This window comes from Schistocerca serialis, chromosome 8 (genome assembly GCF_023864345.2).
Source record: "Schistocerca serialis cubense isolate TAMUIC-IGC-003099 chromosome 8, iqSchSeri2.2, whole genome shotgun sequence".
Taxonomy (NCBI): Eukaryota; Metazoa; Arthropoda; class Insecta; order Orthoptera; family Acrididae; genus Schistocerca; species Schistocerca serialis.
In genome coordinates this window covers 604667214-604693210 of record NC_064645.1, presented here as the reverse complement: position 1 = coordinate 604693210, position 25997 = coordinate 604667214, and the positions used below count along the sequence as shown (strand labels likewise).

Genomic DNA, 25997 nt, shown 5'->3' with positions numbered 1-25997 from the left:
CCATTGGTTAAAACTGGGTAGCCAAAGCAAAATGGTTTATTCTGTAGTACAAAAATATAAGAAAACAAAGAAATCCTTAAATATATTATCAAGGGATACGACAAACTTTGTTTCACTATCAAAACTCGTTTTTAATAAGGAACAATAATTCAAAATATCTCACTAGTACAGGTAAAGTTTTCAACTCCTCCTAATAAAAAATCGAATACACACTTCATTAACAACAGATATCATAGACGAAGCAGTTCTCTTTTTCCTCAGCACTGGAACATTGTTCATGAGATACACACTGGATCCATCCCTCCTTTGATAAGGAATCTGAATAAAGCCCATCACAAAATCCGCATGCTTCGTCTGGATTTTCACCTGATGAAGTCTAAAGAATTTTGTTGTTTCAATTTTATTTATTTCGAATAGTCTAATCTTTCCAGCTGTCGTTTTCTGTTACTTCGCCTTCGTTACAGCTTGACCATTTTGTCTCTCCCCTGTAAAAAGTTTTCGTTTTGAGTTTCTCATTTCAGAATCCTGGCTTTTTCTTCAATTTCCATATCATTTTCGTATGGAGAGGAGGTCAGCTTTACTGTTTTGCTCTTTCTCCTGTTGGTGATTACTCTGCGCTATCTACCAAGAACTGTTTTGGAGGAGCCATTACAAGCTATTTTCAAGCCGATTTCGCCCCATCCACTCTATCCGATGTCTACAGCTCTAGATTGAACAAAAGAAAGTTAGCATTCACATCACGTACACCATAAAAACATTGATTAAACGTGATTAATCGAAATAGTTACTTAACAGTTTTTATACGGTAATGATATTGGGAAATTCCCCCAGAAGCGCCAACATTGAAGAAAGTTTCCGCAAAAACTTTAAAATGCTCCACCTTTCATGGTCAGCTGCTAAGAAATGAGCACACTGCAAGAAAAAAAGGCACCCAAGAATCGCCTAAATCGAAATTAATCCAGAGGAAAACCAGTTTCAGTTTTTACACACAGTCACTGCATCCTTGGTCGCGAAATTCCTACCAGCGACAGATGCTTGCCTTTGTGAGATCCAGTGAAGCCTCGCGGCCTTGAAATCAATCAAAGACGTAAACAGATCCTGCCGTAACTATCACTGGCAATAAAAGCTGGCTGAATATGCATCACAGCAGTTTACGTGCAACCACTCTGACTGCCAGTCTGCCAACATATGACCACTTTTCTACCCATAAGAATCTGAATTTGCCCAGTTACGTATTGAGCGACCCGTTCAACGTAGAAACTTTTATTATTTCGCAAACGATTCAAGTCCAAACAATGTTTCTGACTAGTAATAACACGCATGCAAAGTATTAATTTGGATGACCAATAACTGTAGTATAATAGGAACTTCTTTTACGAAGCGAAGTACTTTCTGATAAGCATTCGAGAGCTCTGATAAATGGCACGTTAAAGTTAAACTTGCTGACGTTTGCACCGGAACTTTTCGCCAAAAAGGGGCACAGTTTCGGATCAGCCGTACTCCAGAGGCATTAGTCTTCACGATTAGCATATTTTCTAACTCTCGCGAACAGTTTCACTGTTAAATTGTAATAAACGCCCTTCCATTAGTGTATTCTTTTTGATAGTTCTCCGATGTAGTTAGGAAAGTACGTTACGGCGCAGAAATAGCGTTGCCTATAGGAGAGAAAGTTCTCTAAAATGTTCACTCGCAAGATATGTTGGCCAATGGCCCATACTGCTCGACAGCAAGTTCACTTTCCTGCCGTATAGGCATTTGGCGCGACAGTTTTTGCAGTCATCTAGACTTGTCTCCGATTTCAAGGTCGACACGATTCAGTGGAATCTGCAAAGGGAAGCTTTTCTCTCACGAGCCCGTGGTAGGTAGCGCAGTATTTAAAACACTGGTCTCGTAGTCTGGAGGAATAAGATTTAATTGACCTTCAGAGCGTCCTGGTCTCGCATTCAAGAGGGACGAGATTTAACTGACCTTCCGAGCATCCTGATTTAGTTTCAAGTACTGGACAAACTACAATACTTGCGTCCATGCGTACGATTACTTGTGGTGAACCTTACTGCACCTTGGACTCCCGGAAGCATTTGAAAGTGACTCCATAATCGAAACAGTACAGTGATGGATACAAAATAACAGGAAGTTCTACATCATCAAGAAACAGCCTGTGTGGTAAAATATTCAGACAATAATTCGTAGCTGTGAAAACTGTCGTAAACAAACTGTCTTGAACTGTTTACCAAACATCAGACGTGACCACGAGCGAAACTCGATATAATACAATGTCCAGTCACTTTAATGAGACCACCAGTCAAATGCCTGAATAATCACCTTCTGCATCGTGGACTGCTGGAGGACGTGCAGGAAGAGTCAGTGAGCTACTGGAAGGTACCGCAGGGATGTGGAACAATACTGACTACGTATGTTTTTGGATAGGGTCCGCCTTTAGCAAAATACAATTTTGTTTTTTAGCCCAAACATGTTTCACTGCAGTTGCAGCATCTTCAGTGGGCTTTTATTTTTCATCTGTGAAAGATAAAGGGTTTTCTTTGCTGTTTGTATACATGTAGCTATTAGTTTTTAAATCGTAATTACAGACATTTGAAAACACATATAAATTACGAATTCATACCTTTTTACCACATGGTGTGGTTTTTCTGATGTGTTGTTTTTCTACAGTGAGCGTTTTGTTCCATAGTTTGTGGGACAAACTGTGGAATAAAACGGTCACTGTAGGAACATATCAGAAAAACCACACCATGTGGTAAAAAGGTATGAATTCGTAATTTATGTGTTTTGTCCCACAAACTGTGGAACAAAACGGCCACTGTAGGAACACAACACATCAGAAAAACTACACCATGTGGTAAAAAGGTATGAATTCCTAATTAGTGTGTTTTTTCAAATATATGTAATTACGATTTAAAAACTAATAGCTACATGTATACAAACAGCAAAGAACACTCTTTATCTTTAACAGAACAAAAATAAAAGCCCACTGAAGATGCTGCAACTGCAGTGAAACATGTTTGGGTTAAAAAACAAAACTGTGTTTTGCTAGAGGCGGACCCTATCCAAAAACATACGTATTGTTAAAGCACACACGGAAGAAAAGAGCTTCAACCTCAAGATGATTATGAATGCTGACTAGTGAGACGGTCAGCTGCGCTAGGTTCGTCGGTTGATGATCCATGGCGTGAACAGCCCAATAGTGATCGTCCCACATATTGTCGATTGGGTTTAAATAGGGAGAGTTTTGTGGCCAGGGAGTATGGTAAACTCATCCTGGTGCTCTTCGAACCACGCACGTGCACTGAAAACTGTGTGGCACGTTGCTTTGTCCTGCTGATAGATGCCACTGTTCCGAGGAAAAGCAAACTGCACGTAGGGGTGGACATGGTCCCCAAAGACAGATCCATACTTATATTCATCCATTGTGGCTTCCAGATTGACAAGAGCATTCACTAAGATTCCACGAAAACATTCGCCAAAACACAATATTCCGACGAGTCTTCCAGGATGCTTTCTTTCAGACTTTACCCGCTGTACACGCCAACGGCCATCTGTCTGGTGAGGCACAAAACGCGATTCATTTGAATACGCCACTTGTCTCCAATCAGTAGACGTCCAGCTGCGTTACTGGCTGGAAAATTCCAGCCTTTGTCGCCAATGAACAGCACTCAGCATGGGTGTATGAAGCAGGCACCTGTTGCGGACGTTAATACGCAGCAACTTATAGCCGAACAGTCGTTGATGAGACACTGTTGGTAGCCCCTTGATTCATCTGGGCGGTCAAAATTGGTCAACATTTGCATGTCTACTCTCCCGCACACATCTCCGCAACCGTTATTGACCCCTGACATCTATGGCCCGTGGTGCACCACAGTTCCTCAGCGTCGGTTCTGGATAGCGCATTTTGCCATGCGCGATATACTTTATCCAAGGTAGCACACAAACAGTTTACAAACTAAGCCGTTTCGGGAATGCTCCCCCCCCCCCCGCCCCCCCCCTTGATCCAAAAGCCAATGATCTGAAACTTTTTGTTTTGGAAGTCATATAAATCGCTTCGTTTCCGCGTTACGACAGCGACTATACTGTTTTTCGTTTTATATACCTTCCACTGTTGTGCTTCCACCTGTCGTGTGTGTCTGGTTATTGCACACTGGCGTCCAACGTAGGCGGTGGTCACAATGTGACTGGGCTCTGTAGAACATCTATGTTAATAGGGCTTCTGTCTTATTGTAAAGCAGTCACTTCACTGGTCATATTTGACAACGGCATGGGGTAGAATTAGCCCTTGTCTCTCGACATCTAGTCCGCTAATTAACTCTAATTATTAACATAAGCTATGGAAAGCTAAAATATGTTGAGCACAAGGCGGACAAAATTCCTATCCACAGAATTGTGCGTCACAACACCCGAAAAATCTACGTTCACGTATACTATGTTAATGAACATTGCAATTATTAGACCTCCAATGGTATGTTACATACACAGTGATCAAAAGTATCCGGACGCCCCGAAAAACATGCGTTTTTCATATTAGGTGCATTGTGCTGCCATCTACTACCAGGTACTCCATATCAGCGTCCTAACATGGGAACCTCCCCATCGCACCCCCCTCAGATTTAGATATAAGTTGGCACAGTGGATAGGCCTTGAAAAACTGAACACAGATCAATCGAGAAAACAAGAAGAAGTTGTATGGAACTATGAAAAAAGTAAGCAAAATATAAAAACTGAGTAGTCCATGTGCACGACAGGCAACATCAAAGACAACGTGAGCGTGGGAGCGCCGTGGTCCCGTGGTTAGCGTGAGTCGCTGTAGAACTAGAGGTCCTTGGTTCAAGTCTTCGTTCGAGTTAAAATTTTACTTTCTTTATTTTCGCAAAGTTATGATTTGTCCGTTCGTTCACTGACGTCTCTGTTCACTGTAATAAGTTTAGCTGCTGTGTTTTGCGACCGCACCGCAAAACCGTGCGATTGTTATTGAAATCGCGAGCTATATTTGCTGGATTCATATTGCCCACGGAATACATCTCACGTATTTAATGCACTCTCGTCCAAAGTAGTGAACAGTCAACTGCCAGCCAGGGAGCCTCGTTTGCAGGAATACTCTCTCTTCCGTGCGCTGTAGTCGACTGACGTGTGTTTCGATGTTTGTTTAGGTGTGGCGTCCCCATACTACGGCGCAGTTACCTCGTATCGGACGGACGGACGGACGGATAATAACTGTCTGAAAATAAAAAATTAAAATTTCAGTCGATGGACGACTTGAACCAAGGACCTCTCGTTCCGCAGCCGCTCACGCTAACCACGGGACCACGGCGCTCTAGAGCTCACATTGTTCTTGATGTTACCTATGTTGCACATTGACTACCCAGTTTGTATATTTTGCTTATTTTTTCATAGTTCCATACAACTTCTTCCTGTTTTCTCGATTGATCTGTGTTCAGTTTTTCAAGGCCTATCCACTGTGCCAACTTATAACTAAATCTGAGGGGGGTGCGATGGGGAGGTTCCCTTGTAAGTATTCGTAAGACACCGTGAGAGGGCAGAATGCGGCGCTCCGCGGAACTCACGAACTTCGAATGTGGTCAGGTGACTGGGTGTCACTTGTGTCATAAGTCTGTATGCGAGATTTCCACACTCAAACATTCCTGGGTCCACTGTTTCCGATGTGATAGTGAAGTGAAAACGTGAAGGTACACGTACAGCACAAAAGCGCACAGGCCGACTTCGTCTGCTGACTGTCAGAGACCGAAGACAGTTGAAGAGGGTCATAATGTGTAACATGCAGAAGTCTATCCAGACCATCACACAGGACTTCCAAACTGCATCAGGATTCACTGCAAGTACTACGACAGTTAGGCGCGAGGTGAGAAAACTTGGATTTCATGGTCCAGCGGCTGCTCATAAGCCACACATCACGCCGGTAAATGCCAAACAAGGCCTCACTTGGTGTAAGAACGATTGAACAGTGGTAAAACGTTGAGTGGAGTGACGAATCACGGTACACGATGTGGAGATCCGACGGCATGGTTTGGGTATGGCGAATGCCCGGTGAATGTCATCTGCCAGCGTGAGTAGTACCAAAAGTAAAATTCGGAGGCGGTGGTGTTATGATGTGGACGTGTATTTTATGGAGGGGGCCTTGCACCCCTTGTTGTTTTGCGTGGCACTATCACAGCACAGGCCTACATTGATGTTTTAAGCACCTTCTTGCTTCCCACTGTTGAAGAGCAATTCGGGGATGGCGACGGCATCTTTCAACACGATCACGCACCTCTTCATAATGCACGGCCTGTGGCACAGTGGTTACTCGACAATAACATCCCTGTAATGGACTGACCTGAACCGAGTCCTGACCTGAGTCCTACAGAACACCTGTGGGATGTTTTCGAACGTCGACTTCGTGCCAGGCCTCACCGACCGACATCGATACCTCTCCTTAGTGCAGCACTCCGTGAAGAATGGGCTGCCATACCCCAAGAAACCTTACAGCACCTGATAGAACGTATACCTGCGAGAGTGGAAGCTTTCATGAAGGCTAAGGATGGGCCAACACCATATTGAATTCCCGCATTACCGATGGAGGGCGCCACGAACTTTTGAATTATTTTCAGTAAGGTGTCCGGATACTTTTGATCACATAGTATACGAAACTAAGTACAAAATGACCTGCTTTATACCTTGCTGCAATTGTAACTTTACGAGGGTTTAGTAGTATAGGGTTAAATATTTACAAGAAACCCACTGGACGTATGGGCTACATCTAAAATGCTACTATCAATTCTGTAAGCTACATCAGTGATTCCCACACTTTTTTTGGTTCCCGAAGCCCTTAACATGTCAGAATTTACCCAGCTCAAAATTCTGGTCGATCGAATGCTATTGAAGAGCGCACCTGATGACAGTAGATTAGTTCAAAAATAGAAATTAAACGCATGTTTTAAATTCATGAATCTAAAATCTCGGAAACAAACTCTACTTAGCATTCATTGTGCTTTACCAGTAATATCCATAAATCGATAAGTTCCATGCTGAAGAATTTTGTCTGCGATACACTATCGGAAGACAATTCATTAACAGATACTTATTGTAAAGACGTTAACCCTAGACTGCAAAACCCTCGTAAATTTACAACTGCAGTAGGGTGTACAGCAGGACATTTTGTACTTAGTTGCTTATGTAACATACCATTGTAGATCTAATAATAGTAATTAACTAAAGCATAACCTATAAGTTATCACTTTGAACGCAATTCTTATTTTAAATTTGTAAGTAACTATTGTACCGCCCTAGTCACGAAATTAATAATAATAACAATAATTCTTAAAGTCATCAACTCAGACAGGGGAAAAACAAAATGGATAAAAGAAGTTGAAGAGGACCTCAGACAAGCACACATAACAGTAAACGATGCAGAAAATAGAACGGAACTCAGGAACATCATCAAAAAACATAAATTTGACACCACAACACAGAAGAGATCAGGATGCAAATGGACAGCGGAGCTAAAGAAGCAACACAGTCAACACAGGAAGAAAATTTAGGCTTAGGAAAAACAATCATCATAAAGGAATTCAAGTTCAAACGCTCTCTTTAAATGGGAATAATCGAAAATAATAATAATAATAATAATAATAATAATAATAATAATACTTTGATTAAATCTGAGTAGCACAATACACGATGCTTTAGTAGCAATGTAACATTTCCTTTCCTTTGGTGGTTTAGAGTTAATTCAGATGGAATTTTGGCGCTAAATGTGTCTTTAATCCATGCGGAATCGTCGTTTACATGTGCCTTAAAGTACTTTTTGCGAACCATTTGATGATCTGTCACAGATGTTAAAAAAACAGTTTTTTATACAGACAAGACAAATAAGTTTCATTCTCGAGATTACAAATTGGTACAAGAAGGAAAGAAAATAAACGGTACCATCTTCCGCAAAATGTAGTGATCTATTGCTGAAAGCTGAAATATTCTTTTTATTTTAAAATGTACACATTGTGTCCCTGCAGGAAGAGAATCAACGAATAAAACTTTTGAAAGATATAGCCCTAAGTATGCTAGTTTAGCGAAAAAATCAGTTTCCACAGGCTGTCTGACATAATAGACTTCCCCTTGTGAAAGAAAAGGGTACATTTCTAACTGTAATTGAATTTACAAGACGTGTAATCGGCTCCCACATCCTTACACAATTTCTTGAAATGCCTTGCTGTCATGTGTACAATATTAGCACATTTTAACGGTGCGCCGGCCGAAGCTAGATTGAGTTTGGGAACCACTGAGCTATACAGTTTATTACTTATTCGATACTTTACGAAACGACTTTATGAAATCATAACAAGTCTTCACTTCCTGCGATCCGCAGAGTAATTATGATGAAAGGCGCTTGCTGTTTGTAACTATATTAACCCAAGTGGGCGGCATCATATGCACCGAAAGCTTGCCGACTTGAAGTCAGCGACAGAACAGTACCTATCGAGACGAATAAAAAGGCAAATGGCCAAAGGTATTTTTACCGTACTTATATTGCTGCTATGTTTATACGAAACAAACCACTGATACGTGGTATCCGCGATAGCCTTCATCAACAAACATCTCTAATCTATTTCATTTCTCATCAATTTCACTGATTTTCAGATTGTCGAATGCATGAAGCGCTTCTCACAATTCTCAGTCACCAAAGTTCTATAGTCGTGTGGGTACATGTAGTGAAGAACAGAAGTTTTATGCTTTTGATTTTATGTATCGTTTCAACAGATTTTTTTACTGTATTTTCTTGGTTAATGGGGGGGATTAAAAAGTGATATGAAGAAAGAATTGAATGGTTCTTAAATTATATGTCCTCGTTTCTGGATTGTGACTTTTATTACATTTTAATTGTGCGTCGATGCGTTCATTACATATACGCGAAAATTGTCTCGGCAGTCCTGGAGCAAGATAATCGGCCGTGGGCATTTCCAAGGAACCGTGTCAGCAATAGCTTGGGACGCGATAGGGGTATGACGAAAGAACTAAATTAGGATGACCGAAGGAAAATCCCAACTTCCCTTCCTAACAGCAACCCATCGTGAACATTTGCAAACGGCTTGCATGGAGTAGTAGTAGTAGCTGTGGTGGTGGTGCTACGAGTTCACGAAGATCGATATGCATCACATTAACCGAATTCTATGGAATATTTCGTATACATGTGCTTCAAGATACAGGAAAAGTAAACGCCTGAGAGTCGCTGTTGAGTAAACCAACGAATTTGATTACAAGAAGCCAGATAAGGGAGGGGGCAGAGTGGAGAGAATTTCGTTCTCTCTCTCTTTCTCCCCCCCCCCCCCCCTCACACACACACACACACACACACACACACACACACACACACACACACACATGCACGCACGCGCACATAAAACAAGATGATTATACGTTGAATTTGTGAATTAAGAGGCCTGTCCTCGTAGGGTTTGGTGTCCATTCCACGACCTTAAATGTTTCTCCGAATAATGGAAGTGGAATTTCCTATCGCATCTGCTCTGTTACGTGGCCCTCCTCGCATGGTGCAAACAGCAGGTCGTCACAATGCTGTCCCAGTACCAATAGCAACTTATATCACACCATTCTCTAAAATATCCCCGTGAACTCTGGACATCTTCGGTACGTTACTAACAAGAAAACGCCCCAGCGGTGCGATCGACTTTTTGAAACCATCTTACGGTCATGTAGGTTAAAATCCCGCGTACCACACACTGTAGCCATTTACCCTTGTGGACCCTCATTTGCAAGTAATTGACGAAAAAAATCGAAATTTAGTTTGATAGCGCTAACAAAGTTGATTTGAATGTAGTATAATGGATAGGATAACAGCTTCGCATGCACGAGGTTGAGGGTTCGAATCTTATCAGTGCACAACTTTAGTTTTTATTTTTAAATTGTTATCGAAATTACTTCGATCATTATTTTTATTCCGTTAATTGGTTTAACTGTAATTTTTTATTTCTGTTCCTTTGTCAAATCATCACCGTATGAACATTTCCATTTGTTTCGTTTTTGTTTATGTGATTGTTATTTCTATCGGAATTTTTGTCAATATGAATTTAAATATATTTGTCTGTTAAAATATTCAATTGTTTTAAAACTCCGTTCCATCAGTTACAAAACAAAACACGAAATAATCTATATTTGCACAATGGTGTGAAAAATTTATTTCTGTTACCAGATGTGCAACTTTTTGGACGGTAATCGTCATAAAAACATTTAAAACATAACCTAAGTATATATTGCACTAAGGACAAAACAATGGAGATGAAAATTTAAATGAAAGACTGGTTTATAAGTAAATGAAATTCAACCAAAATAAGAAATAGATATGTTGTTCTGGTCTTCAGGCCAGAGACTAGTTTGATGCAGCTCTCCATGTTGCTGTATCCTGTGCAAGCTTCATCTCGTAACTACTGCAACCTACATCCGTCTGAATCTGTTTAGTGTATTCATGCCTTGGTCTCCCTCTACGATTTTTGCCCTCCGCGCTTCCCTCCAATACTAAACTGATGATCCCTTGATGCTTTAGAATGTGTCCTACCAACCAATCCCTTCTTTTAGTCAAGTTGCTCCAGAAATTCCTCTTCTCCCCAATTCTATTCAGTACCTCGTCATTACTTACTTCATCTACCCATCTAATCTCAAGCATTCTTCTGTAGCACTACATTTCAAAAGCTCCTATTCTCTCTGTGTCTAAACTATTTATTGTCCATGTTTCACTTCCATACATGGCTACACTCCATACAAATACTTTTAGAAAAGACTTCCTGACACTTAAATCTATACTTGATGTTAACAAATTTCTCTTCTTCAGAAACGCTTTCCTTGCCATTTTCAGTCTACATTTTATATCCTCTCTACTTCGACCATCATCAGTTATTTTGCTCCCCAAACAGCGAAACTCCTTTACTACTTTAAGTGTCTCAGTTCCTAATCTAATTCCCTCAGCATCATCCGACTTAATTCGACTACATTCTATTACCCTCGTTTTGCTTTTGTTGATGTTCATCTTAAATCCTCCTTTCAAGACACTGTCCATACCGTTCAACTGCTCTTCCAGGTCCTTTGCTGTCTCTGACAATTACAATGTCGTCGGCAAACTTCAAAGTTTTTATTTCTTATCCATGGATTTTAAAAAGCTTAATTTCAGAACAGTATCTCACAAAAAGATGATCTCTCATGGTAGGTTTTATAAAAAGTTCTCAAAAATCGAAACTTGTTATTTTATGGCTGGGGGGCAGGCAAGTTCTATGGCTGAAGAGGTGCGTTTCGTCGTCTAAAATATTAAAAATTGCCCTGACACACAAGAAAGCGTTCTTTCACTAGAACATTAGGCGTACATAACAGTAGTAACAATGACGAAAATCCAATCACTTAAATTATTAGTGACACCGCTGGCTTATCCGACTAATTCAGCACCCAATGGCTCATGGCATTTTATAGTGCAAAAGTTTGTTTCTGTGGGAGGCGATGTTAATCACATGAGGAAGCCGTCGAAGAACAATATCGTTTCTTCCTTGTTTAGCACACTTCTTAAACTAGTTTCGTTCGATAACCTAGGTGCCTTACACTGCTGCCTAGTACGTTTGCCGCTTTGCATTTATAAGGGCCGTACTACCTCAATGTTTCGGCATTAACCTCTAATAAATCTTAAGCACTCTTGAGTGAGAAAATCTGGAAGTGTCAGTTACGTATCATATTTTCCGAGCAATTAAAGAATATGTACGCCTTCGTACATAGCAGAAATAAATGTCCAAAACGGAAATGACAGCAGGAAAAGTCATTTAGAGCAGATCACTTGCTCACTTCTAAAAACGATGAGAACAGATCTGTGCAACAAGCCTGTACTAGTGGTATTGGCAGTGGTTTCGAATAGGTAACGCTTAAGTAACCAGATGGCAGTTATAAGAGTCGAGAGACATGAAAGGGAAGCAGTGGTTGGGAGGGGAGTAGGACAGGGTTGTAGCCTCTCCCCGATGTTGTTCAATCTGTATATTGAGCAAGCAGTCAAGGAAACAAAAGAAAAATTCGGATTAGGTATTAAAGTCCATGGAGAAGAAATAAAAACTTTGAGGTTCGCCGATGACATTGTAATTCTGTCAGAGACAGCAAAGGACTTGGAAGAGCAGTTGAACGGAATCGACAGTGTCTTGAAAGGAGGATATAAGATGAACATCAACAAAAGCAAAACGAGGATAATCGAATGTAGTCGAAATAAGTCGGGTGATGCTGAGGGTATTAGATTAGGAAATGAGGCACTTAAAGTAGTAAAGGAGTTTTGCTATTTGGGGAGCAAAATAACTGATGATGGTCGAAGTAGAGAGGATATAAAATGTAGGCTGGCAATGGCAAGGAAAGCGTTTCTGAAGAAGAGAAACTTGTTAACATCGAATATAGATTTAAATGTCAGGAAGTTGTTTCTGAAAGTGTTTGTATGGAGTGTAGCCATGTATGGAAGTGAAACATGGACAATAAATAGTTTGGACAAGAAGAGAATAGAAGCTTTCGAAATGTGGTGCTACAGAAGAATGTTGAAGATTAGGTGGGTAGATCATGTAACTAATGAGGAGGTATTGAATAGGATTGGGGAGAAGAGAAGTTTGTGGCACATCTTGACCAGAAGAAGGGACCGGTTTGTAGGACATGTTCTGAGATATCACGGGATCACCAATTTAGTATTGGAGGGCAGCGTGGAGTGTAAAAATCGTAGAGGGAGACCAAGAGATGAATACACTAAGCAGATTCAGAAGGATGTAGGCTGCAGTAGGTACTGGGAGATGAAAAAGCTTGCACAGGATAGAGTAGCATGGAGAGCTGCATCAAACCAGTCTCAGGACTGAAGACCACAACAACAACAAACGCTTAAGTACACAAGGCCTAATAGCGAGGCTGATATTTAGTTAAGCATCAGAAACGGCGTGTCTTCAATTACAATTTCCATACTCCTTCAGACAGTAAGATTCGGAGTTAACGGCAAATCATTTGCTCTCCTGGTTCTAGGCTAACGTAGCAGCCACTGTGCCCAGACATGGCTATCGCAATAGATAACTTATCGAAACTAGGTTGGTTCCAACAAGATAGCATTAGGCAAAGTCTAGCGAGTGACCAGAGAGCTCTGCCTTACTGAGTATAAGATCATGGAGCCACTCATATAGGAAAGTAGTATTTTTTTTATTTTCGGGGAGGTATTAGTTGTAATCATCGAATCCTACAGCAAGTATCAGACGCAATTGGAGATCATAAAATGAAAGCAGTCCTTTTTGCCGATGACCTGATGTTATGGGGAAATTGCGAGAAGGAGGTGCAAGAGCAGTTAGATGTATGGGAGGCAACGGCAGCACAATATGGAATGCATTTCTCTGCAAAGAAAAGTGAAATAATTGTCACAACAAGGAAGAAGAATAGGCCAAATGTGGATATAACTTGTGGAGGGGAAAAACTACAAGTGGTAGAGAACTTCAAGTACCTGGAAAGCGTGATTGAAAGTAAGGGGGGAAACGCTATGGAAATAAATGAAAGGTGCAGAAAAGCAGGGCAGTTCTTCAAATGCATTATGGGGCTTATTTGGAGCAAGGAGGTGCCACAGAAATCCAAGGGAATTATATACCGAACCTACTTTGTCCCCATATTGGCATACGGAAGTGGGACATGGGTAATGCACAAAAGCGACAAAAGTAGAATACAAGCTAGTGAAATGAAGTTCCAGAGGAGCAGGTTGAGTGTAACAAGACGAGACAGATTGCGAAATGTGTATGTGAGGGAAAGACTAAAGGAGGAACCAGTACAGGACAGGATAGAAAAATCAAGACTGCAGTGGTATGGACACATGAAGAGAATGGATGAGGGAAGAATTCCAAAGAGGATGTTTGATCTGCAACTGGAGGGGAAGAGGCCCAGGGGAAGACCAAGAGATAGATGGGTGAAGGGAGTGAAGGAATGTGTGACGAGAAGAGGAGAGAACTGGACGAAGGTGGAAGAGGGGGAATGGTGGAAAGACAGAACACGATGGAGAGGCTTGTGTTCCCGACAGACCCAGCCAGTGGCTGGAAACTGTACAAGATGATGATGATGATGATGATGATGATGATGATGATGATGATGATGATGACGATGATGATGATGACGATGATTAGTTGTAATCAATGACTTTCCACGGATGACGCTGTTGCTAAAAATAAATGTTGTTCGATGAAAAACTAAACTGTCAGCTTGGTCTGAAGACGAGTAAGGTGGCGCAGTGATCAGTACACTGGCGCTAAGTACGAAAATGAAAAATTCTTCGTCTCACGAAAAGTAAAACATGTAGGGCAGGATCCAGAAAATTAAGTCAACAGCGTGAGACGAGGAGAAGACTGGAAGAGAAAACGTAATAGGTGCGGTGAAATCCATCCCTGTGACAGCGAACTTCAAAATGAAACATGGATACGGAAGATTCGTCATTCATGGTGAAGAAAGTTACTGCAGCAGTCGGAAACTTCGGACACACACACAGAAAGGACGACGATTCAAATTCCTATCCGGTCATTCAGGTACAGGTTTATGCGCGAAGTAACTGATCCCGTAAGTGCTTTAGACGCATGAAAACTGTCTCACACCCACACAGAATTTTAAATTGCTATGTAGACTCAAGCTTGTTTCTGTTCCCAACATGGAATGAAATTTGTTCTTGTTTTCTCTGTTGAACCTATATTCCTTGGAATTGGTGTGGTTCCTGAGTCACAAACGTTAAAAATTATGCTTCGACGAAGAGTCCGCGGTAGAATAAAGCACTAGTGGAGATTCTCAATGCTGAATGGCGTGGCATTGCTACAGCTGCCTTCTCGGATTCTTCCGGATCTCTCCCCTCTGTTAAAAGGGAAATACGGAAGCGTCCGATCCCACGCGTCTGCTTTGACCCATGACGTCACAAATACGGCGGAAACAAAAACAAACACACACACTTTCCACAAGAAGCCTAATGACACTAACGGGACAAGCGCGGGAAATGGGGTGTTTTGGGTGGGGGGCAAACTAGATATAAACAAATTTAGACGCCTTGCGTAGCTACAACGTGTAAGTGAAGACAGCCATGCATGAATACCCACCCACCTCCCCAGGGGTCGTAGCCCCTGCAACCCATAGCAGACAAAAATGCTTCAGTAGCTGAATAGTGTTTTTTGTCTTTAAAAAAAAATCTCACGGGATAGAACGAACAGATCAGAAAGATAAATATAATAAACTAAAACAGAAATTCGAGGAAACAGATAATTAAAATAAGTAATAAGTGTTTTTAAATTTAAAAAAAATCTCACGAGATAGAACGAACAGATCAGAAAAGTAAATAAAATAAGATAAAACAGAACTGGAGACAGCCACACTCAAACCAAACTCCGCGCCGTCATGACGTCACACACGACAACACCCTTACGTCACGGGTCAAAGCCGACGCTTCTGTCGACCCGTTAAAAGTTTCGTTTCTACCTCAAATCACCTCTCTCAGAGGGGCTTACCCAATGGAACGCCGTGCGTTAACACACTGTACTGTCACCACGATGTATATTTATAAGCTTTATTTTACAGGAAAATAAAACACTAAATTGCCGAACAACGCTATAACCGCCTACGATAATGAGAGATGTTCAATTGCACAACTACGGTCTGCCAACATTCCACGATTGGCTTACGATTATGGGATACTGTCAGTTTACTCGAAATCTTTGTGGACATTGTCGTGAATTGCGTATGCTTATTACTGGATGATGCTCAATGCAACCATGAAAAACAATTATGGCGTAATTTCGACAGTCTTCCGGCAGATTGTACTGCGTCTTATGTTTTCCTTAACTTTTAGACTTGCAAGAGATTTTACTAGATGAAAAGTTTGTCATCCACGTGGAAATTGGACGTGTTAGAGGGAGGACGAGTAAAAATAATTTCGCATCGTCGACCAGATGCGATTTCAAGGGGGGGGGGGGGGGGGGGGGGTATGTCTATGATGGAGCTGAAGCGCCCCCCCCCCCCCCCCCCCCCCGCCCCTACAGAACTACACGTTTCTTTTCAATTTACAAAATATTCTTTGCAACATGTCTTTCAGACTTAGCAGATTCGAAAATTTTCTCGCTGTAGTGGTTGGTTTTATAACAGATTGAGAAAACATCGTTTACTCTGGAGTCTCTAGACACTTGTGGATAGATTGGCCAAGGCGAGACGAACTCGGCCCCCTCCCAAACTTCGATTGGACTCTTCTACTAAGAATTGGGACAAAATGAGCTAACGCTTCAGACTGAATAGAAATAAGGCAGCGCGATGCATTTTCAGCATTCGTCACAGTCTAGGACAAATGTAACCGTGGCGTTTTACCGCGTTTCGCTCAGTCAGGTGATTCGCTTCTTTTCCCGTGGCCAAGAGCCGCGTACATCTGCTTCATTACTTCCGGTTATTTTTCTTCATTCTAGCATATTTTCGCCATATCGGTATTCATTCCCAGCAGTTTCCCACTCATCCACACACATTCTTGTTATTTTAAAAGTTTTCACCACGTTCGTCGTAAGATAATATTTGTGCAAGTAGTATTAAATTTCTTTTGAACCTCAGTCAAAATTGTGATATCTACTTAAGGAGAAGCGTATAATATTCAAACAGGGCATAAATATTCTAAATGCGAATCTTGATTTTGTAGTCATTTATATTTTACCAGAAATCACTATGACGGAAATGCGAAACTGTCACTTCTAAAACTGCGATCAAGTGATTTGAGATTGCATACACAAAACACCCGTGTTAACTATTTCCTCCACTTTGGATAACAGTACTCTGCTGTAAGATTGGCAAATAGAATCTGTAAGATTTAGAATGAGAATTAATGTACAGAAGCGATCCGCGGAAAATACGAAATTGCTTTGCGAGAGGAAGGTGGGTGTTTCACTCTTGCTGTCTACAGAGTACTTTCGAGTTTCATGACTTCTCTCTTTCCTGAGACAATGGAGAAGCAGCAAGGCTTCTGGGAATTATGGCGTCAGACGGAGTGTGGGAAGTTCGTGAACGAATGCGAAGAATACCGAACTCAAGATTTCTAGCTGCACCTTCTCGCTCACAAGACATTGCACTGAAAAATACAACAAACAATCTTTTAGCTGTGCTGTCGCATAATTATGATTACGAAAATTGCTCCAATATTCCCTGTAGTTGACCAGGATGTGTGAAAGCAGAAAGCGTTGTTGCTGTAGTGGAAATTACTTCTACACATGTACATTACATTACGCGTAAAGCCAAGATTATTGTTAACAATATTACAGTGGCGCTGTAGATTTATAGTATAATCAGGATCATCTGAACTGGGTGTCAAGCGCCACTTACACAGCTGAAACAAGGAAAATGCACATCAGTCATTACTGTTCCGCTAATTTACATTCTCCATAGATGAGTAGCATTTCTACGTTCTCTTCGTTTGAGTGCAATGAACACACACAAACCAACTGAAGACAACTGAGTAAATGACGGGTGAGCATTTTCCTTGCGTTTCCATTTGTTTACTGCCACATCCAGCAAGAGGACAGGTTATTTCGAGACGTGCAATGTATGCTAATAAAGGAGTCTAAAAGTCAGCTTTGTGTGATCCTTTCAATAACATGTTTACGCGAATGATTCAGTATGATACTTTTTAAACAGATTTCCACGAGGAAGTGGATTAACGAATAAAAAATATAGTGTGCTTAAAAAAAAGCAACAAAAACTTCCTGCTGTTTGTCTCTGCACGAAAGGGCACATACAGATCGTCACCAAAATGTACATCGGAAGCGCCACTGAAAGTAAAAAAAAGTAATTCTGTATATTTATAATAATAATAATAATAATAATATCCTTGACTTGACACTTGTGGTCTCAAATTAGAAAACCGGTTAGATGCAGCTCTCGACGTTAATCAGTAATGTGCAAGCATCTTCATCTCTTCATACTACTGCAACCTTCACATATTTCACCCGGCTTACTATAGTCAAGCCATGATCTCCCGCTACTATTTTTAACTGCCTCCACACACAGACATACACTCTTCCCTCCATTACCAAATCAATTACTCCTTGATGTCCCAGGATGTCTTTCAACAGATTCTTCATTCAATTCAAGTTGTGCCACGCCTTTTTCCCTTCACAATTATATTATTTCTTCATTATTTTTCCGAGCTACCCACAATCTTCAGCATTCTTCTGTAGCATTTGAGTTTACTATCCATCTGTAGGCTCACAAAATTCGCAAGCACAATTTCACACGTTAGTGTGCAACAAATGTACTACCGAATGCCATTCCCTCTGCCATCACCCGATTGATTCGATTACATTCAATTACCCTTGCTTTACTTTTGTTGATATTCAAACATGAGCTTTTTTTTCAAGACCTCCATTCTGTTCAACTGATCTTATAAGATCTTTGCTATCTCAGACAGAATTAAAAACTCTGTGACAAACTTAATTCTCTGAACGTTAAATTTCCTTTGCAAATTTATTGTTGGTTTCCTTTACTGCTTGCTCAGTGTATAGATTGATCAATATTAACGACTATGAAAGAACAAGAACTGCTTCTTCAATTGTTTTCGGCAGAAAACCTGTATTCTACATGCAGTACAACGAACTGAATACTTTTTCAACAGCGGGGATGTGTCTACAACTGCTATCTTAGCAAACCCGTAGCCAAAACACACTGCTTTCTATCATTGTACATGGAACCAAATGGTGCATGGTTTACACGGTTAGTGATGCTACACTGCTCTTAATTGTTCCTTTCGAATAGCCATCCGTAATAGGGTTGCCACGTGTCCTGATTGTGTCGGGATCGTTTCTGCGTTTTTGGTTGTCCCGTGCCTCTCTATGAGTATGATGGAACAGCCTCAAGTCGCTATTCTTGTTTTCTTTTACAGTTTTACTTTTTTACATCATACAGTACAATTTTAAATTTCATTTCATAAGTTTATCGTCTTATCATCATAAGCCAAAGCCCATATGGGTAAAATTCACGAGAAGGCAATAAAAAAGTGGGTTTAAAAGTAAATTGTTTAACCGCCTGTTATTCTAATAGTAAATCCCACTTGTGTTGCAACATGCTTCGTACTTCGTGAGGAAACTGAACTTCTCGTTAAAGTAAGATAAGAGTTGTTCAGAGTTCTATCAGCATGTTCTACATGAGAAGAAACTTCTAAAGAACGCTACACCGAATAAGTACTTGTAAGTGTAAGTTGCAACCCTCCCCCATTGTTCTTCACTAACGAGTAAGGTAAACACTTTTCATTTAAATGTTTTAAGTTTCAAGTATGGTACTCTTAGTTTTGATGTGAGAATGTGAACTGACTAACTTTAGTAGTAAGAACTGTGCCTTTGATGATAATAATAATAATTCTTTAATTTGCCCTTACTTTTCACTTGCCACGGGTGGAAACCTTATCCGTAAAAGTGTAGGAGTTCTATATTGAAAACAATGTTGACAGCAAAGGTAAGTATTTTGCTCAGAAGTCCTACTTTCTATACTTCTCCTTACCATAAATTATTAATCCCTTCCTTGAAGCGAAAGTTCTGTGTTTCTCGTCAAAAATTGATAATTACGAAACCGAACAGCAAGTGCGTGGAAAAAAATAAAATAAAATGATGGTATCCTATGTGCCTCGACAGCACAGAATGACGGTTACTGAACAGGAAAAAAACTAAAGTAGTTACAAACTACGTCGTGCACATACTTTATTCAACATGTAAACGTCACTACGGATATTCGGATTTAGGTTATGACACGTTAGATATGCCTACCATCACTGGCGATGGTGTGGCAGAGACGAATATCGATGCCGTCGATGACCTTATGAATTGCTTTCTTCAGCTCAGCTAAGGTTTTAGGGTTATTCCTGTACTCCTTGTCTTTAACGTAGCCCCCACAAAAAGGAGTCCTGTGTGTTCATTTCCGGAGAATATGGCGGCCAATCGAGGTCCATGCCAGTGGTCTCTGGGTACCCCAGAGCCAGAAGGTGGTCCCCAAAGTGCTCATCCAGGATATCAGACACACTCCTGTTTGATGGGATCGAGCTCCACCTTGCATGAACTACATCTTGTCGAAATCAGGGTCACTTTTGGATAATGGGGATGAAATCATCTTCGAAAACCTTTATGTGCTGTTCGGTAGTCGCTGTGCCTTCAAGGAATAGTATTCCTGGACATTGCGCACCATACAGTCACCAGTTGATGGTGGAGACACTTCTCGATCGCGGAATGTGGATTCTCAGTCCCCCAAATGCGCCAATTTTGATTATTGACGAACCCATCCACATGAAAGTGGGCTTCGTCGCTAAACCAAACCATACTAATTCCCACCATGTCCCGCGGTCAACCGCGCAGTTTGAATGTTCGAACGCAAACCGTTCAGAAGGTATGACGATTTTATTTCATGTAGTTCAATAATTGTCACTTTGTAATTAGGAGTGCTTGCTCAAAAAGTTATTTCTCTAGCTTATTTCTAATCACGCGAATTACGAAGCGAAGGTAGTTAAGAAATAATGTGAATTTCTGAAAACGACACACCACTGATCCGTCTCCCAAAGGAATGTATTGTTTCAATACGTGTAACCTGACAAGTACAGGGAGGGCCAAATGAATGCGGCCCGGATGAGTAAAGACGATTTTGAAACCATCTGTAACGGTATTAAGGGAGGAGGAAAAAACTTACAGTTGCTTCCAAGGGGACGGAGCAGCTGTCCATACAGCCGGACGATCCTTGGAGCACAAATACAGTGTCTTAATGCCAGACAGTTGTTAGCAGAGGTCAGTCAGTCTGCTCGCAGCACTAGCTGGCTACCATGTCACCTGATCTGTCAGTGTGCGATTACTTTGCGTGGGGAGCCCTAAGTCCAAGGTGTATCGCAACAATCCTCACAGTCGTCAAGAACCGCAGCAGAACATTTCGGATGAGATTGCAGCAATCCAGCTTCGATCTGCCTTTAGCAACTTGCTGACAAGGGCCCCAAAGTGCCAAAATATGAATGGTGGTCACTTTCAACGTATGCTATAGTCTTAGTACGGTTTCCTTTCTTCTACTGTGTTTCTTTGTACCCTACAACTCTGTCCTCTGGGTCACTCATTTACCCCAAGAAGGCATGAAAGATTTGACAAACCGAATAATGCTTAACAACGAAGATTCCAGTTTTGATCTCTGTTGATTATGCAAATCTTTCCATCGCTCGCTGATATTATGGCGTAGATAATGGTCAATGAAATAGCAGTGTTAAAACTGCATGGAGTTTATTTTATCTATGACAGTTAAAAAAAAAAAGCTGCGGTTGTTTTCGCAAACATCACTGAAGATAAAGCTGCACCCAGCCACTCATTTTGAACGAATCGAAAAATGTGGCTGCCTGCAGCCTTTTCTTCACTGGTGTTTACTGACAGATCGTCACTTGTTTCAAAGCTTGAAATTTGACGAGTACCAAACATCGCGTTTGCACCTATTAACATACAGCATGCCAATCACAGTGTGTGAAGTGACACATTTGATCTCTTAAAGCTCTCCAATTGCAGCTGGTCTGTCGGCGGTATCTTAATGTCATTTTAAAGATGGTCCAACAATGAAATATTGCTAAGACTGAATAATGATGCAGACCAGAATTATAAGCAAGGGGCACTATTGACAAGATTGCATAAATGAGTCCCGATTTTCAGTTTCACTTAGGCAGATGACGTACCATGTAAGTTACTGTAGTTTGTAATGCAATGAATTAAACTACGTACTTTGTTGTTAAAGCAATCCAGCTCACAGCCTTAACTGAGACATTAACTTCGCATGTTTGTCAAGAGGGTTAATATAGTGCTTAGGAAAAAATGATTAGGGTTTGACGAACTGACGATGACACTAATTAGAGATGGACAAACTCAATAGGCGAATCATCCTGATATTCAATGCATCGATTTAGAAAAATCACAGATAATTAGCATCGCTGAATGGGGATCCGAATCCCACTCTTGAATGCGAGTTCCGTGCGACACACGTGGAGCCTGAAGTTTACTGTAACATCTGTCTCTATCTGAGACTACTGAAATATTAACTTAAGTGACTGTTAGCGGACAGCTTGTTATAATGCAATATAGGTGAATACAATGAGTGCATTTTTATTTTCTCCACACGTTTCGTAGCAAGCACTAGGTGGTGCAGCTAGTCACAAAGGTCCCGTGGTGGCTGTAATTATCGTATGGCAGCGAAACTTTGTAGATATCCTAATGTATTAAAGCTGAACCGATTTACGCCGGAAAAAAATTGGTTCCAATTTTGTCCACCTGTTGCAAATCTGGCGCAGTACAGCATCTTGTCGACGTCGTGTGTTCAAATTACGTAAGTGGCAACGTTATGCCCTTCTCACTTGTTTGACCTCTACTGCCCATGTCCTGTTCCTAATGCATTACATATGAAAACATGTCTATAAATCTTTCTTGCATTCCCGGCGCCAGGTTTGCATTTGGTGGCCAAAACTAATTTTTTCCAGCATAAATCAGTTCGACATTAGAATATCTACAAAGTTTCGCTGCCATACGGTAATGACAGCCTGCACTGGACCTCTGAGTAGCTGCACTTTAATTACAACCATCCAGCACAAACAGACATAACGCCACAACATTACGTCACAGGACGAAGCCGACATCCGGTATCGTCAGATTCAGCTGATCTGATATTTTGGGATCTGAATGTCAGTTAATTTATGTAAAGGCATTCTCAATGCACTGGAAGAGCGCCCCAAACACGGGTCGACAGAAGCGTCCGATCCCACGCGTCGCCTTTGACCCGTGACGTAAGGGTGTTGTGTGTGACGTCATGACGGCGCGGAGTTTGGTTTGAGTGTGGCTGTCTCCAGTTCTGTTTTATCTTATTTTATTTACTTTTCTGATCTGTTCGTTCTATCTCGTGAGATTTTTTTTTTTAAATTTTAAAACACTTATTACTTATTTTAATTATCTGTTTCCTGGAATTTCTGTTTTAGTTTATTATATTTATCTTTCTGATTTGTTCGTTCTATCCCGTGAGATTTTTTTTTAAAAGACAAAAAACACTAATCAGCTACTGAAGCATCTTTATCTTCTATGGGTTGCAGGGGTTACGACCCCTGGGGAGGTGGTATTCATGCATGGCTGTCTTCATTTACACGTTGTAGCTACGCAAGGCGTCTAAATTAGTTTATATTTAGTTTGCCCCCACCCAAAACACTCCATTTCCCGCGCTTGTCCCGTTAGTGTCATTAGGCTTCTTGTGGAAAGTGTGTGTGTGTGTGTGTGTGTGTGTGTGTGTGTGTGTGTGTGTGTGTGTGTTTTTTTTTTGTTTCCGCCATATTTGTGACGTCATGGTCAAAGCAGACGGGTGGGATCGGACGCTTCCGTATTTCCCCAAACACTAGGTGCAAGTCCACTTGAAAGCCACAATAATCGAAAAATCACCTACTTTTCGCCTTGACCTTAGATAATTTTAATGAGATGGCAGGGCAGACTTTAAGCATCTAAGTAACAAGATGCTTATCTCTGCATCCTAGCTCTGACAAGGCAGAACATTATATACTGTGTTTAGCTTTTTAGCAGGCGTTAATGGCAACAAACCGGCCTCACACGCACGGCCTTGTCGGAAATGACTAAGTGCGGCAGTGACGCAGAGATCGCGGTCTCACCGGACGGTGAATGTGTCAATAAACAGCAAACATTGCTCCGCACTAGCCTCAAGAGGTACCTCTAAACACTCATGCTACGTTTACGTTAAGTTTTGAAACGTTTTCGTCTCACCACATCCGAGAATTCCGACGTTGATTCGCTCGAGAAAAGCACGAAACAAAGAGGCCTCTTACGCTCATATACTGCACAGGAAGCGATACAATGAAGTTATTTTGCTCTGTCTGCAAACCAAAATAGTTTTGGATACCCTCGAAGAAGGAAGTTGTAAGCCGGCATGCTAGCATTTGCCAGTCAAGGCCAACACATCAAACGGTGGAATGCGCGAGGCGAAACACTGTACAAACGTAACGCTGTTCCGTTTAACATACAACTTCTCACCTACAATTTTCGTACAAATCTGCCAGAAAGGAGATGGGTAACGAAAACTCGACATAAAAAAGGAAGCTAAATATTATGCCAGCTCCACCTCACCCAAAAGTATCCATAACTTATTGTACTCATGCCAGCGAAGAAGCGTCAGTAAAATTACTCATGCTGAAGTACCGTACATCAAATGGGAATCATAAATATGCAACCTGAATATATCTCCTCTGAACGCTGAATATCCTTGCTTTACTACTACTTGCGTTTTATAAAGCAGCATACATCTTCCTCCTGCAGGATATCATACCAGCAAACAAAAAGTCACAGCCCATTCAAAGAACATGACATTTCTGTCAGACAGTACGACTTCTTGTTTATGTAAATTTAAGGTTATATCATAGCGGACACACTAAGAAAACGATTTGTTTGATGCGTTTCTTGCGATGTACACTCTAGTCTGACGAGATGAAGAAGAAACTGCTGGAGCTATACAAATCAATTTAGTAGCACTGTGAGCGCTGCTCGCATGTGTCTCCGGACACAAAATCTGCTACCTTCGCACTCTCAGTTTCTCTTCAACAACGAGATGTTTACATACCTAATCAAATCCAACGCACTTTATGTGAGATCTGTTTGCAAGACAGCATTCACGACACAGCGGTAGATTCTCACGTTCAGATTTACATGAAAGTCATGTCAACTTTCCCGTCACCGGTGGAGCAGCACGCCTTCCACACATCTAGCGGCGCGACAACTAACGCCTTCTCCGAGACCAGCTATAGTTCACAGTTCCATCCGCTAGAGGCGCCGCAGCTTCGGACCACGGGATACCTAATACGAATCAGCGGTACAGCCTCCCTCGGCCATGCACAGTCGCACTACAGTCTTACGTTAGACTGGACTATGGTAACACCGTTGCGCTCTCCCAGCCACAGTTGTTAATCATTTTCATCACGACAGAACAGCTACAAGTATTCGCTATTTTGAAGATTTACTTCTTCCGGAGGGCAATGGTTCATTTTATTTTATTTTTAAACAATAATAGAAGCAAGTGAATGACGACCAAGCAGACGAACAAAATTATCTGATCGAACTTTCGATCTTGCTTTGAACGATGTCCTGTACCTGCGTGGATGACTACACTTTTATGTGCTCCGATTTCATCTCGTACGCGAGGCCGCAAAACAGCTGCGACAAAAAAAGTTCAAAAATGTTTCTGGTTTAGTTCAGATTCATTTTCTGCACTCGGAGATAAAATAATTCTTGGTTAACAGTTTCTCCGTCAGGTACTATAATTTTGAATCAAATTATTTCTACCTTTTATGATACGTTATATCAGTTCCATTGAACAGATAACTTCTCCTAGTTAACAGAAAAAAATGCAGGTCTGATTACAGTCACGCACAAAAAAGGGTAAAAGAAACAGTCCGGGGAACTACCACCCTCCTATAGAACAGATTATGACTGTTTCAACGAATTATTTCCCCCGTGTGTCGTAGTCACTGCTGTAGGAACTAGGCTACCAGAATTATAGACTAACAACATTTCACACACAGTCTTATCAGCAACTGGTTTTCTAATATAAGTCATAAATTAAATAGCAGCAAGTGGAGAATTTTTGTTACGTGGAGAACAATATCGCCATTCTGAAATGTTAAGTGTCAGATATTGATATCTGAAGTCTTGCAGCGAATATTACATGCAATTTTCATTGCTAGTGATATTAAGAAGCTTTCTGTTAATGACTGCATTTCTATTTGAAAGTATTATTATATAGTCATGTAATCACAGCAGCTGATCTGCAAGGCATTGTGACTTTTGGAAAGCCATCCATATCTATCACAAAAATTCTGTTTAGCAGTGTTTACAAAAGCTAGACTTTTCATAGCAAAGTTAAAAAAAAATTTATTTTGTTTTCCAAAACGATAATGAATATAGAGAGCTTGCGAT

The 25997-nt window shown here is 41.0% G+C and overlaps 1 protein-coding gene across 4 annotated transcripts in view; it reads right to left on the bottom strand.

The window, feature by feature from the left end:
- LOC126416212 (anoctamin-1-like) overlaps window positions 1–25997 on the bottom strand; it is a 253460-nt gene that overhangs the window by 125880 nt on the left and 101583 nt on the right. Inside the window, exon 1 of one of the 4 annotated variants that reach the window (XM_050083806.1) lies at window positions 24646–24791. The exons of the other annotated variants lie outside the window; for them this stretch is intronic. The gene's annotated coding sequence lies outside the window, so the exon portion shown is untranslated. Of the gene's footprint in view, window positions 1–24645; window positions 24792–25997 lie in introns of those variants that run through there. 4 annotated transcript variants of the gene reach the window in all.